A 15,858-nucleotide genomic window follows, 5' to 3' on the forward strand; every position below is an offset into this window, starting at 1 on the left:
CATGGTCCACCCCTTGGCCCTGCCCTGCACCCTCCTGGCCCTCCCAGGTCCCTGGGTGCTTCCCCTTTCAGCGCCCCCTTGCCAAGGCCCTACACTTTAGATGGCCCCTGGAGCCAGGTGGAGGCTGCTTCTCCCTCTTCTCCTCCCACCTGGAAAGGCCAGGCTCAGGGACTGGCCTGCAGCAGTGGCTCTTCCAGGGGTCACTGCTGAGGGGGAATTGGGGGCTCCTGGGGAAGGGCTCCTGGGAGGCCCAGGGGGAGCGTGAGTGACCCCCGGTGCCTGCAGGGAGCACAGTGAGTGGGGCCCTCGTGGGAGGGGCCTCTGGGTGCAGGTTTGTGCCCGGCCTGGGAGCTTTGCAGGGACCACCACAGTTTGCGTCTAAAAGTGTGTATCTGGCCCCAGAGGTCTGCAGGTGTGGTTCCTCCTGCTCTCAGGCATTTGTGTTCTTTGGGTCACAACCCTGGTGAGTTTCTTGAGCCTTTCCTTGTCTGTGTGTCCTGTTTAACTGCTTTCTGCTTTCTGGATTCCACAGGGCAGGTGAGGGCTGGGTTCTAGGGCCCACACCGCTGTGTCCCCTTCTGGCTGTGGCTGCACTGGAGCCCCTGGACAGCCTCAGGCTTGGCTTTCCTCAGGGCTCCCCTTGGTCCCAGGACACTCTTTCCTTTTGGTAGTGGTGACAAGTTTTCTTAGAAGTGTGGTTTCCTGGAGTAACGCTGAGTTCGTGAGCTCTTTCTAAGGTGATAGCTTGCTAGGGCCGGAGGAGGGCAGCTGGCCAGTGGGGGCCACTGGATTTGGGTGCCTGCTAGGACCCTCTGCACAGCCTGGGAAAGGGCGCCTGCTGGTCAGGCCGCCTGCCCGAGGCTGCTGTGGGAGCCCAGGGGTGTGCTGAGCATTTCCAGGAGCTCCAGGAGCCTCTCCTTGGCGGGGGGGGGGGGGGATGACCTGGGTGCCTTGGGGACACCATTGTCGCCCTGCTTTGTCTGCCAGGAGCAGTCAGCCAGCTGGCCTTAAAGGAGCCTGGCTGCAGAGGACGCCTCTGTGCTTACTGTTCTCGGCCTCTTAGAAGAGTTGGGCCCATTCTAGGGAAGCAGCTCAGGGCTGTGGAGCCGCTGCTCTCACTCAGGACAGATGGCTGGACCTTCTCAGCCCACCCCCTTCTCTTGTCCCCTGCACTTCCCCCTGCACTTCTGAAGGTGGTTTTCACAGGGTTGCCTCCTGGAAGGGGAGCCAGGCAGGGCTGCTGGGGCCCTGTCACTTCCATGCAGATGACCAGGCTGTTCTCCTAGTGCCCTGTCACTCAGCAGATGCTAAGTGTGACGAGGAAGAATACAGTGCTACTCTCAGTGGTTTTATAAGAAAACCGTAGCAATGAAATCTTTAGATGAGGATTAGCAGTCCTTTTTGTTTTTTTTTAACAAATTAATTTTATTTATACATGTATGTTTTTAACAATTCAGTTTTATTGATATTAATAAAGCATAGAATTCATTCAGAGTGTACAATGCATGGTATTTAGTATAATCACATGGATGTGCATTCATTGCCTCTGTCATCATTAGAATATTTTCGTTATTTCAGTAGTAAGAAATATAAACTAATGAGAAAATTCTTCACACCTCTCTATCTGTTTCCCTGCTGGATATAGCTTCCATTTTTGGCTGCTCTAGCACAATTATTTATGTATTAAGCAGTTTTATTGAGATATATTCACATACAAATATAAACCATCCAAAGTGTGTAATCAGTGGCTTTTAGTATAATCACATGGATGTGCATTCATTGCCTCTGTCATCATTAGAATATTTTCGTTATTTCAGTAGTAAGAAATATAAACTAATGAGAAAATTCTTCACACCTCTCTATCTGTTTCCCTGCTGGATATAGCTTCCATTTTTGGCTGCTCTAGCACAATTATTTATGTATTAAGCAGTTTTATTGAGATATATTCACATACAAATATAAACCATCCAAAGTGTGTAATCAGTGGCTTTTAGTATAATCACAGTGTTGTGCATTCATCATTATAAATTTTTTTAGAATCTTTTTCAGTACTTTAAAAAGAAAAACCTCAAGCCCATGATATATTAATATTTTGTAGTGTTAACATACATTTGTTCATTTTCAAACATTACAGTGATATATGCAGTTTTATCCACATTCATATTTCACACGTGATTTTTACTATGCTAAAAAATAACCTCTTGGTTACTCTATCTCTATTTTGTTACCTCTTTTTCTTGAGCAACAGATCACAGTTTAAAGTCCCCAAACTCAACTCTTCAGTGTAACCTCATCTATTTTCTTTTTCTTTTGTGCATTTAATAATTGAATATATAAACAACTTAAAGAGAAGAAAACACTTGAGTAAAAACAATACAATTATAAATTGAATATATTGGGTATATGATAAATTTTTTCCAATCATACATTCTATTACACGATAGATTTGGTTCATAGTAACACAACCATTTAGTATTTGATCTTTTGTGTCTGGCTTGCTTCCCTCAACATAATGTCTCCTAGATTCATCCATGGTGTCATGGGCTTTATGACTTCATTTCTTTTTACTGCTGCGTAATGTTCCTTCATGTGAATACACCGCAGTACGTTTATCCATTCATCAACGGATGGACACATGGGGTGTTCCCAACTTTCGGCAATAGCGAATGATACTGCTTTGAACATGGGTGTGCTGATGTCCGTTTGTGTCCCTGCTATCAGGGCTGTATACCCAGTAGTGATATTGCAGTGTCATGTGGCAAGTTTATCTTTAACTTCTTTAGTAACTGCCAAACAGTCCTCCACAGGGGCTGTACCACTCTGCTTTCCCACCCACAGTGAGTTAATGTTCCTGTCTCTCCACGTCCTCTCCAGCACTGTGGTTCTCTGTCTGTGGCAGGATCACGGGAGTGGGATGTCAGGGACGGGATAACATGGGAGGAAGCCCACCTCGCGTCCATATAAGGCACATAAATGTACGTTCGTGGGGCATCGCCACGGTGGATGGAGATTCAGACAGTAACCGAAGGAATGTCAAATTCCCATCCTGGGGAGCTCTGCCACATTCTCTAAGACGTCAGCAAGAATCCCCCTAGTACAGGGCCAATGACTAGTGGAGGAGGGTGGTCTACTGATGGACACTTGATTTCGATGACTGTGTGTGCTTATGAACTTTCACACTTGAAATTGAAACTTGGCCTTCTATTATAGGGTGCCTAAGATTTGCCTCGTGGAGCCTCCTTGTTCCTCAAATGTGGCCTCTCTCTAAGCCAAACTTAGCCTATAAATACATTATCTGTCCCCCAGTGTGGGACATGACTCCAGGGTATGAGACTCCCTGGCACGGAGGGATTACTGCCAAGCACTAACTAGCAATGCAACTGGAAAAAGACCTTGACCAAAATGAGGAAACAATAAAGACAAATCAATTATGCGGCTAAGAGACTTCAAAGGGAGGTGAGCCCAGAGGTCATCCCAGAGGTAATGCTTCTGCATGTCCCAGCAGGGTCTCTTTCACTGCCAGAGTCTATACTACCCCATGTAGCTGGTCTCCTGAGTGTTCCAGAAGCATCCAGACACTTGAGTCAGGGCAGACAGCTCAGGAGTTTGGTGCCTGTCCAGTGGTCCCTACTTTGGAATTTATGGTCCCCTAGAGTGACTGAATTGGGCTCAGTTGTTGTTTCCCCACACATGGCTCTTCTGACCTTCTATTTATATCTGTAATTGGCACTGAAGTTAGTCCTGTAGAGGCCTGCGTGTCCTCCAGGTAGGTTGTAGACAGGCCTGGTGGGCTGCTTCCAAGGGCAGCGTGGTGGGGAGGTGCCTGAGATTAGATAGGTAGAGGTGCGGATCTATTTATGAATGCACCGCCTTTTGTTATCCATGCTCCAGCTCATAGATGTGTATTTTTTTTTTCCAGTTTTGGCTGCCGTACACTTGCTCTAGGAATTATTGAACGGAAACAATTTCATTTGTTTTGGAAAGACTTTTTGGAGCGGAGTCAGGATGAATTATGGTAAGTTTACATTTTTAAGAAACTGACAAAATGTTTCCCAAAGTGGCAGCACCATTTTGCATTGTCACCAGAAATGTGTGAGGGCTCCAGTTTTTCCACCTTTTCTTTAATGGTTGGTATTATGTCTCTTGATTTTAACCATTTTATTATGTATAGCAGATTTTAGCATGTATTTCCCTAGTGATGAAAAGAATCATACGTTTCTTCTTTGGTAAATGTGTATTCTCATATTTCTCCCATTTTTAAGTGCTGTTTTGTTGCACCATAACCTGAAATCTGCCCACTTCCCTAGCAACAGCTAACAGCACAAAACCACAAGTCCGCCCACAAGTTTCTGCCAATCCCCTGCCGCCCCGTAGCCCTCCCTCCTCCTGCTCTACCCCGCCCTCCTCATTCTCTATATAACCCACTGCACTTCCTTAATAAAACGGACTTGCGCACAGACCTGGTCTCCACGGCATTCTTCCTCCCCTCGCCGTGCATCCTCCACGCCTGAGAGCCCCTCTGATGCTGTCTGCCCTAGCATCAGACGCCACTGCGGTCTAGTCTGACCCCTCCAAACCCCCCTGTCAGCATCGGGGTGCAAGCCGCCCCAGCCGCACTATTTGCCTTTTTTTTAAAAAAGCATACAGTTCATCCACAGTGCGCAGTCAGTGGTATTTGGCACAATCGCAAAGTCGTGGGTTGATCACCTCAGTCATCATTAGAGCATTTTCATTATTTCAATAATAATAATAAATGAAAAAACAACTAATTAAAAACATCACCTCTTGATCTCTCTTTGCTTCCCCTGCTGTCCGCAGATCCCATTTCTAGGTATTTTTGCACAAATACTTTTTTTTTCCTGCATAAATTGATTTATATTTACATTTTGTATAAATGGAAACATACATTATGTTACACAATGCAATTAGGTGAGAGTAGTGCAAGCCTCCTGTATTTGTCCCGTTGTGTCTGGCTTGCTTCACTCACCATCCTGTCCTCCAGTTCATCCATGTTGTCATCGGGTTCACGACTTGACTTCTTCACACCCCGGCACGATGTTCCTCCGTGTGAATACAGCACAGTGTGTTTATCCAGTCACCGGCTGATGGACACCCGGGCTGTTTCCGGCTTCTGGCGGTTGGGATAATGCCACTAAGAATGTAGGTGTGCAGGTGTGCAGGACATGTCAGTGCTCTCAGTTCTCCTGGGAATATGCTCAGGAGTGCTGTTGCAGGGTCCCGTGGCAAGTCTATATTCAGCTTCTTTAGGAACTGCCCAACAGTCCCCCACCGCGGCTGTAGCCTTCTGCATTCCCATCAACAGTGAATAAGTGTTCCTGTCTTTCCACATCCTCTCAAACACTTGTAGTCCTCTGACTTTTTCATAGTGGCCATTCTGATAGCCGTGAAATCATATCTCTTTTGATTTGCATTTCTCTAATCATTAATGATGTTGAATATTTTTTCATGTGTTTTTTTGCCTTTTGTATTTCTTCTTTGGACAAATGTCTCTTCATGTCTTTTCCCATTTTGTAATTGGGTCGTTTGTCTTTTTATTGTTGAGTTGTTACATCTCTCTATATATCCTCTATATTAATCCCTAATTCGACATGTGATGTCTAAGTGTTTTCTCCCATTGAATTGGCTGCCTTTTCCCCCTTTTGACAAAGTCCTGGGACGTGCAAAAGTGTTTAATTTTCAGGAGGTCCCATTTATCTAATTTTTCTTTTGTTGTTTGTGCTTTGGGTGTAAGGTCCAAGAAACCACCACATACTACAAGGTCTTTGAGGCATTTCTCTACATTTTCTTCTAGTAGTTTTATGGTACTTGGTTTGTTTTTTTTTTACATAGACAATAAATGTATAATAGTTGTGAACTTAAAAAACAAACATATACCATCTCACTCTACCACCTATAACTTGCACTGTTTTTAAACCTTTTAAACTAATGATTAAAGAACATTGTCAAAATATTACTGCTATACAAAGTATTTTTCCTCTAACCAATCCAATTATTATCTTTATATCATTTATATATGAACATACATAAACAAGTGTATAGTAAAAGTTGTGAACTTACAAAGCAAAGATGCATAACGTCATACAGGGGTCCCAAACATCAACCCTCCACCAAAACCTTGTATTGTCATGACACGTTTGTTGCAAACTGTGAAAGAACACTATCAAAATCTTACTACTAATCATAGTTCTTATCTTAAGTTTGGTGTGTTTTTTGCCCAGACCACCCTATTATTTTTTAAATATGTATATTTTTATGACAAAAGTTGTAAACTTAGAAAACAATTATGCACATGTGCAGAAATCTGATTATTGCCATGTCCATAGCGTACATTTGGCTCACTTTTTCCATACTGCCGCAGTATCAACATAGTACATCTTTTGCATAGATGTAAGAATATTATATTATTACTACTAATCACAGTCCATAGGTCCCTCCAGCTGTATTTTTCCCATGCTTCTCCACATTCCCAACACCCTGCAGTGGTAATATACATTTGTTGCAGCTCACAAGGCACTCTTGCATCTGTACCATCAACCACAATTCTCACCCACCTCTTGGTTTACTGTGCTATCCAGTTCCTAGATTATTCTCAAGCATTCTGTCAGGTGGCATTTACATAACTAGACTATCATTTTCAGTCACATCCCCATTTATAAAGCAGCTGTTACTCACTGTGTGTTACCATCCACTCTATACATTTCCACACTTTTACAGCAAAGCTAAATAAAACTTCTACATACATTAAACATCAATAGTCCACTCAGTTCCTCTCTTTTCTCCTTCAAGAATCCACCAGCTACCACTAGGTCTTGAAGATATTTTCCAATAATTTCTTCTAGAAGTTTTATGGTTCTTGTTTTTATTTTTAGTTTTTTGATCCATTTTGAGTAAATTTTTGGATAAGGTATGAGATAGGTGTCCTCTTTCCTTCTTTAAGCTATAGATGTCCAATTCTTTCAACACCATTTGCTGAATGGATTGTTCTGCCCGAGGTGTGTGATTTGACAGGCTAGTCAACAATCACTTGACCATACCTGTGAGGGTCTGTTTCTGAACCAGAAATTTGGTTCCATTGGTCTATTGTGTCTGTCTTTAGGGCAGTACCATGCTGTTTTTACTACGATAGGTAGGTATTATGATTTAAAGTCTGGAGATGAGGGTTCACTTTTCCTTTTTATGGTGTTTCTGGCTATTCAAGACTCCTTTCCCTTCCATATAAATTGAATGATTGTGTTTTCAATTTTTCCTTTAATGCTGGTGGAATCATTATTGGGATTGCATTAACTCTGTATATCAATTTGAGTAGAACTGATATCTTAATGATATTTAGCCTTCTAATCCATGAGCATGGAGTATGCTTTCAGTTATTTAGGGCTTTTTTGCTTTGTTTTAACTTTGAGTTGCAGTTTTCTGAATACAAGTGCTTTTCATCATTGGCTAAGTTTATTCCTATTTTAGTTTTATCTGTCGTAGATTATTTTCCCTATTTTTTTTGACACTCTTGGTTACTTTTTTTGATATAATCTTCATTTCTAGTCTCTCTTCCAGGCCTCTGTCTCCTGTCTTTCCTTTTGCACACCCTTTAGTATTTCCTGAAATTCTAGTCTCTTGCTTAGACATTCACTCAGTTTCTGTTTATCTGTGAATATTCTAATTTCACCTTCCATTTTGAAAGACAGTCTTGCTGGATATAAGATTCTTGGCTGGAAGTTTTTCTCTTGTAGTATCTTAAATATATCGGACCACTGTCTTCTTGCCTCCGTGGTTTCTGGTGAGAAATTCGTACTTAATCTTATTGACTATCCCTTATATGTTATGCATTGCTTTTCTTTTGCTGCTCTCAGCATTCTCTCCTTGTCTTTGGCCTTTTACATTCTGATGAGTATGTGTCTGAGTTGGTCTATTTGGATTTTTTGGGATGGGAGTATGTTGTACTTCTTGGACAGGGTTACCGATGTTCTTCAATAGGGTTGGGGAATTTTCTACTATTATTTGTTTAAATAGTCCTTCTGCCCCTTTTCCCTTCCCTTCTCCTTCTGGGATACCCATGACACATATGTTTGCATGCCTTTTGCTGTAATTCAGTTCCCTGAGACCTTGTTCAATTTTTTCCATTGTTTTCAACTCTTCTTTTTTATGTTCACTTTCAGAGGCCATATCTTCAAGCTCACCAGTCCTTTCTTCTGCCTCCTCAAACCTGCTATTATATGATTCCAATGTTTTTTTAATGTCACTGATTGCACCTTTCATTCCCAGCAGATCTGGTATTTTTCTGTGTATGCATTCAAAGTCTTCTTTGTGCTCCTCCAATGTCGTCTTAATAGCCTTAATCTCTTTAGCTATCTCATTGAATTTATTAAGGAGATTTGTTGGAACATGTATAATTATTTGTCTCAACTCCTTTATGTCATCTGGAGGCTTATCTTGTTCTTTTAACTGGGCCGTAGCTTCCTGTTTGTTGGTGTGGATTGTAATTTTTTGTTGGTATCTTCACATCTGGCTTCCTAGAGTATTATTCTGGGTGCAGTCTTTCTCTTTAGTTTAGGGCTTCCTATCCTTCCTCCCTTGCTGATTGTGCAGTACGAGCCAAGCATGTAATTGGTGCTGTATGCTATAGAGGGTTAAGTCCCCTTTATTGCGCCAGGGACCAATGAAGCTTCTTCCAACTTTCTCCTTTGCCAGGGGTAGGGACAGAGCCACAGCTATGTGGAATAATCCACGTGCAGGCCTAGACTGTAGTTTCCCAGAGAGACTGATGGAGCCTCACATCCCTTTCTCCCCTTCCTGGGGCAGGGATGGAGCTGCAGGTGTGGGCAGCAGTCTTTGCAGTGCGGGTCCAAGGTGACCGCAGTGGCCCTGGTAGACTTCTGATTTTCAGTCTGTGCCAGCCAAAGTTCCCTGCAGTTACCTGTACAGGCTGGTGCAGGGCTCCTCAGTGTCCTCCCTGCCAGAGGCAGGGCTGAAGCCTAGGCAGGCTGCATCTGCGGGAAAGAAACTGGTTCCTGCCCACACTGAGAGTTTCAATCAGCCCGGCTTCCCTCAGGCTGGGGGTGGAGTCAGAATGGCACCTACTGGCCTGTTTCTGACTTGGGCTGGTTCTCAAACCCCTGTTGCCAGGGTTATCTCTTAGCCAGCCAAGTCCCCCATCAGTAGCTGAAATAGGCAGCCAACTGTCTTCTCCTTCCATGATTCTGGGAAATGGAGCTTCCAATTCCTATCACAGAGCAGCTCCTGGGGCGGCTTGGGCCGCCAGAGTAGGATGATCACCGGCCTCCCTGGCTTTGCCGGTAATTTCCCAGAGAGCTGGCTCAGGTCCCCGCAGCTTCCTCCCTGCTGGCTGTTGGTGGCACTGGGGCCTAGACTGGAGCTGCAATGTGATCTTGGTGGGAAGAAGTCGGTCCCCGCCAGCACTGGGATCCTCAGTCCACCCCGCTTCCTCTCGTGAAAGGTGTGGAGTTAAGATGGCAGCTCCCGGCCTCTTTCTGACTTGGACAGGCTCAAACTTCTTCTCAGGATTATACTGTAGCCCGCTGAATTTCCTCTTCAGCAGCTGAAGTTGGTGCCCATCCATCTCTTCCTCACCGGTTTTGGGAAGTGGAGCTTTGAATCCAGCCTCAGAGCAGCTCCCGAGGTGGCTTGTGCCTCCAGTGGAGGATGGGCACCGGCCTCCAGGGCGTGGAGCCTTTACTTACGAGTCTTCTCTGCAGATAGTCATCTCCTTCCACTCTCCCAAGGATGTTGCAGGAAGCTCTTCTGGCGTCCTGGAGCCCCCAAACGATGCTTCAGCTGGCTCAGAGAGCTCTGGGTGTTTGCTACCTGCCCTGCAGCAGGAGTGGACTGTAGGAGCTCCTTACTCCTCTGCCATCTTCCTGGTTCTCTGGTACTTATTTGATATTTGGGTGTTTGATCCATTTTGAGTTGATTCTTGTATAGAGAGTGAGATAGGGGTCTTCTTTAATTCTTTTGGTTATTTATAACCTGTTCTGTAGGAATTCGTTGAAGAGTTTGTTTTTTTCCCATTAACACAGACTTGGTAGGCTTGTCAAAAACTAGTTAACCATAGAGGTGAGGGTTTATTTCTGTACTCTCAGTCCTTTTCCACTGATTGATGTGTCTCTCTTCATGGGAGTATCATGCTGATTTGTCCACTGTAGCTTTGTAATATGTTTCAAGGTCAGTGAAATTTTTCCTTTGTTGCTCTTCTTTTTTAGAATACTTTTGGCTCCTCGTGTGCACTTTCCCTTCCAAATGATTTGGCAATTGTCTTTCCTATTTCTGTAAAGTAGACTGTTGGGATTCTCAGTGGTATGGCAGTGAATATATCAATCAATCTGGGTACGATTCACCTTTTTATGGTATTTGGTATTCTAGTCCATGAACACGGAATGTCTTTTCAATTGTTTCGGTCTTTTTAAATTTCTTTTAGCATTGTTTTGTAATTTTCTCCTTATAGGTCCTGTGCTGCTTTTGTTAAATCGATTGCTAGGTATTGGAGTCTTTTTGTTGCTATTGTACATGGAATTTCCCCGATTTCCTCCTCAGGTTGTGCAGTGCTAGTGTACCTAAACATTACTGATTTCTCCATGTCGATCTTGCTGCCTGTCACTGTGCTGAACTCAGTTATTAGCTCAAGTAGCTTCGGTGTAGACATTTCAGAATTTCCTAAATATAAGATCATGCCTTCCGAAAACAGAGTTTTCCTTCCTCTTTTCTTATTTGGATGCCTTTATTTTTTCTCTAGCTGCTCTACCTAGAGCTTCTATTGCAATGTGGAAGATCAATGGTGCTAGTGGACATCCTTGTCTTGTTCCCGGTCTCAGAGAAAAAGCTTTCAGCCATTCCCCCTGGGTACGATGTTAGCTGTGGGTTTTTTCTTATGTGCCTGTTACCATATTCAGGAATTTCCCTTCTACTCATCTGTTTTGAAATGTTTTTATAAGAAACAGTGTTGGATTTTGTCAAATGCTTTTTCTGCCTTGATTGAGACGATCATTTGGTTTTATTTCATTCACTTTGTTAATGTGGTGTATTACACTGATTGATTTTCTTATGTTGAACCAGCTTTGCCTACCAGGAATAAATCCCATTTGGTTTTGATAGATAAGTCTTTTGATGTGCTGCTGGATTCGATTTATAAATATTTTGTTGATAATTTTTGCATCGATCTTAATTATATAGATTGGTCTGTAATTTTCTTTTCCTTCCAGTGTCTTTGTTTGCTTTGGTATTACGGTGATATTGGCTTCCTATAATGTGTTGGGTTATTTTCCCTCCTCTTGAATTTTGGGAGGAGTTTAAACAGGATTGGTGTTAATTCTTTTGAAATGTTTGGGAGAATTCACCTGTGAAGCCATATGGTCCTGGAGTTTCCTCTGTTGGAAGATTTTTGAAGACAGATTCAGTGCCTTTAATTGTAATTGGTTTGTTAAGTTCTTATGTTTCTTGTAGTGTCAATGTAGGTTAGGTGCATTTCTAGAACTTTCCCCATTTCATCTAGGTTGTTTAGTTTATTGGCATACAGTTTCTGAGAATATCTTCTTAGGATCCTTTCTAGTTCTTGGGTTGCCCCTTTTCATTTCAAATTGTGTTTATTAGTTTTTTTTTTTTCTTTGTTAATCTTGCTAGGAGTTTGTGAATTTTACTAATCTTCTCAAAGAATCTGCTTTTGGTTTTTATTTTCTCTATTTTTGTTCTTCTCAATTTCATTTATTTCTTCTCTAATTGTTATTATTTCTTCTCTTTGAGGATTGGTTTGCTGTTCTTTTTCTAATTTCTCTTTTTGTTCACTTAATTCTTTGAGTTTAGTTCTTTCTTCTTTTTTAATACAGGCTTTTAGGTGTATAAATTTCCCTCTCAAGACTGCCTTTGCTGTATCCCATAAGTTTTGATAAATTGTGATCTCATTTTCATTTGTCTGATTTCACTTGCAATTTCTTCTTTCACCCACTAATTATCTTGGAGTGTGTTGTTAATCCTCCACACATTTGCCAAGTTCCCTTATTCCTGTCTGTTATTTATTTTGTTTCATTCCCCTATGATCTGAGATGATCCTTTATATAATTTCAATCTTTTTATATTCATTGAGAGCTGTATTATGCCCTACCATGTGGTCTATCCTGGAGAAGGATCCTTGGGCACGCGTAAAGAATGTATATCCCAGTGAATTTGAATGCTGCCTTCTTTCTATGTGTGTTAGGTCTAACTCATTGATCGTATTGTTTCAGTTCCCCATTTCCTTATTGGTCTTCTGTCTAGTTCCATCTAATGATGTGAGAAGTGTTTTGAAGTCACCAATGATTATTGTAGAGATGTCTATTTCTCCCTTCAGTTTTCCCAGTGTTTCTTTCATGTATTTTGGGGACCTTGGTTAGGTGCGTAGATATTTATGCCTGTGACATCTTGCTGGTTGATTGTCCCTTTGTTAGTATTTAATGGCCGTGTGTATCTCTTCTAACTTTTTTGCATTTATAGTCTGTTTTGTCCAATATTAGGATAGCTACCCCTGCTCTTTCTGGGTTACTATTTGGATGGAGTATCTTTTTCCAACCTTTCACTTTCAGGTAGTTTGTATCCCAGCATCTAAGGTGGGTCTCTGTTTTGGCATACAGTGTGTTTACGTATTGCTAGGCTGAGCAGCCTTCGTATAAATTTCCCTTGAAGAGTGACACTGATGGAGCACTGAGGGGAGGGTCTAGGACTCTGGGGTGGCAGACGTAATACCACATTTAGCACATGTGATGAGTGGGAGCTGTGAAGGAAAGAGGCTGACATAATGATTTTATGATATTATATGATTTAATGATTCATTATGACCCCTACCCTCAACACAACCAGTACCGACAGCTGCTTATGAAGAAATGGACGGCTTTCTGGTGCTCTTCCTTTTTTCTCTCTAATAACCTTTTTTTAAAAAACATTTATTTTATTTCTTTCTCTCCCCTTCCCTCCCCCCCCCCATTGTCTCCTGTCTGTGTCCATTCGCTGTGTGTTCTTATGCAGCGGCACTGGCAAACTGCGTCTCTTTTTGTTGCATCATCTTGCTGCGTCAGCTGTCTGTGTGTGTGGTGCCACTTCTTGGTGGGATGCACTTTATTCACGCGGGGTGGCTCTCCTTGCGGGGCACACTCCTTGTGTGTGGGGCACCCCTACATGTGGCCCCCCTGCATGCCACAGCACTCTTTGCACGCGGCGGCACTGTGTGTGGGCCAGCTTACCACACTGCTCAGGATGCTCTGGTGATTGAACCCTGGACTCTCCATATGGTAGACGGATGCTCTGTCAGTTGAGACACGTCTGCTTCTTGCCATTATTTTTTCTTAAAGCCACCAGCAACCTTTACCTTTGACTTTAAATTTAAAAAATTTAAGTTTGATTTAAAAAACATACATTTTTTTTGAGTATATTTTGACATGAAACAGTTATAAAAAATACTCCTTCTAAAAATATAATAAAACCAGTTATATTTAATTTTAATATTATAAAATAAAAAAAGGAACTTATCCATTCACTCATCCCAAGTGATCACTGCAAGTACATTTTCCTTCAGGCTTTGTTTTTATTGGTATTTTACATACATATTATTACAGAATTTTATATAACCTCAGTTTGGGACAAGGTGCCATGGGGTGACCTGGGCCCTGAACAGGCCTCCACTGGGGCAGAGGGCCCTCAGCGCTTGGGCAGCTCCCAGTCGCGCCTGCTGAGTACCCACTAGATAGAAAGCTGGACCAGAGGAGCTCCCCTGCTTGCATGGGGGGGCACCCCAGAGCGTCTCAGTCTTTATTATGAGTTGCATCGTGGCCTCCACAATGACATGTCAGGTCCTGATCTCCTACACTATGGCTGTGAACTCATTTATGAACATGACCTTCAACGATCCCATTCACGGCAGTGAAGCCAGTCTGCATGAGGGTGGACCTTAACCCAATACGACTGGAGTGCTTATAAGTAGAGGAAATTGGAACCCACTCAGCAGTGGGAGACAGAGAAGAGATGGCCAGGTGGTGGAGGCAGGGATGCAGTTGTGCGTTGCTGGCAACCTGCCACCAGAATGCTGTTGACCGTAAAAGTGATCCTGCTGACATGCCGATTTTGGACATCTAGCCTCTCACCCTGCAAGACCATAAATTCCTGTTGTTTAAGGCAGTGAGGCAGTGGTATTTGTTAGAGCAGCCCAGCAAGTGAAGAGTGTTAATGTAACCTTTCCCCTGGAAAGCTTACCCTGAGGCAGTCAAGGCCACCCCAAACTCTCCACCCCTCTCAGTACTTAACTGGTGAAACTCCTTGTTGACCTTAAGGTGATTGGGAGGGCAGGGATCAGTCCTGCAGGACTGATGTTGAACAGTTCCAAGCACACACTTCACCAGAATGCATTGGGAATGGACACGTGGCCTTACAAGCACTAGAGCCCTCTCCTCATCTCTGTTGGCTGAAAGTGACTCTAGTGGCCTGGAGAGTCTGGTACAAGTCCCCAGCTTCCTCCATGTTGGAGTCGTGGCTTGAGCCCAGCCTAGGTCAGCAGTCGCACCTGCATGGAAAGAAGCCTGTCCCTACCTTCACTGTGACTTTAAAGTAGCTCTGCTTCTCTTCCGCTGGAGGCATTGTTTAAATGAAGGCTACCAGTCTCTTTCTGAGTTGTACAGGTCCAATCTTCAGCTGTACTTCATCCAGCCAAATTTACTCATCAGTGACTGAAGTAGGCACCCAATCATTTCTTCCTCCCCTGTTTATTGGAAATGAAGCTTCCAACTCCATCCAGAAAATAGTTCCCAAAGCATCTTGCCCTGCCAGTGGGGAATGGGCACCAGGCTCTGCAGCATGTAGTGCTTTCCTCATGAATCTTCAGTGCAGATATGCAGTCTCCTCCTCCTTTTCTTCCAAGGATCTTGTAGAATGCTCTTCAGGTCTCCTGAGTCCCATAAATAGGTTAAATCACCAGGTAGCTCTGGATGATTCTTAACTGCCCTGAAGGGAACTCCCTACTCTGCCAACATCTTACCCTTCCTACAGTACACGTATTCTCCAGGTTCCCTATTAAGGAAACTAATTAGTACATTTCATGCAACCACTGATTCAGTGATTCCATGAGTGGACATAACTAATAATAGTCTGGTGGAGCATTGGAAACCATCACAATTGCTCTTTTGTCCACAATATTTTCCTCTACCCGAGGATGGAGGGGTCAAGGGAGTTGACTTCTGCCCAGTAGCTTATCAAAAATTGGGAATGAAGCTCACTGAGTGCAGTCCGAAATGGGAGGTGAAACTTCATCATGAGGAGATTGTTGTTTTAGCCTCATCCAAGTTTAGTACTAATTTGGAGCCAGCATTGATTCAAGTATTCAGCTGAGTTTTAGGAGGTTGTCAAGGCTGGAAATACTAGAGCATCTACCCAGGTATTAGGTGCATCCTATTCATCAGACTGTGCAGATTTTTTTGTTTTTTATTTATTCATTCATTTTTACTTTTTAAAAAGATACTTTGATTACATGAATGTTACATAAAATTATAGGGGTTTCTCACATACCCCAGTCACTACACCTCCCACATTTTGGATATTAACAATATCCGTCATTTATGTGGTCTATATCTATCATTGCGATGTCATTCAGGACAATTCCCAAGTCCCAAAATTACCCCGGTATTACTCCTGATTTTCACTCTCCCTTCCCTCAGAACCTCCTGTGACCCCTGCCTCCACATCAGTCATATAAATTCTTACACTGCTAGAATCACAATAAGTCTATAGTAGATTCCCAGTAATTCTATTTTAGTCCATAGTTCACTCCCGAATCCTGAGTATTCTGGGATGGTGATGCCCAATCCACGTCTAATTGAG

The 15,858-nt window shown here is 43.0% G+C and overlaps 1 long non-coding RNA gene across 3 annotated transcripts in view; it reads left to right on the plus strand.

The window, feature by feature from the left end:
• The window catches only part of LOC131277410 (uncharacterized), an 80,204-nt gene that overhangs the window by 2,359 nt on the left and 61,987 nt on the right, over positions 1 to 15,858 (plus strand). The window contains exons 1-2 of one of the 3 annotated variants that reach the window (XR_009184580.2): positions 3,277 to 3,480; positions 3,920 to 4,015. This is a non-coding gene — a long non-coding RNA (uncharacterized lncRNA). Of the gene's footprint in view, positions 1 to 3,276; positions 3,481 to 3,919; positions 4,016 to 15,858 lie in introns of those variants that run through there. The other 2 variants (XR_011648143.1, XR_009184579.1) reach the window with 2 other exon arrangements.

This window comes from Dasypus novemcinctus (genome assembly GCF_030445035.2).
Source record: "Dasypus novemcinctus isolate mDasNov1 chromosome 12 unlocalized genomic scaffold, mDasNov1.1.hap2 SUPER_12_unloc_2, whole genome shotgun sequence".
In the NCBI taxonomy this organism is placed as follows: domain Eukaryota; kingdom Metazoa; phylum Chordata; class Mammalia; order Cingulata; family Dasypodidae; genus Dasypus; species Dasypus novemcinctus.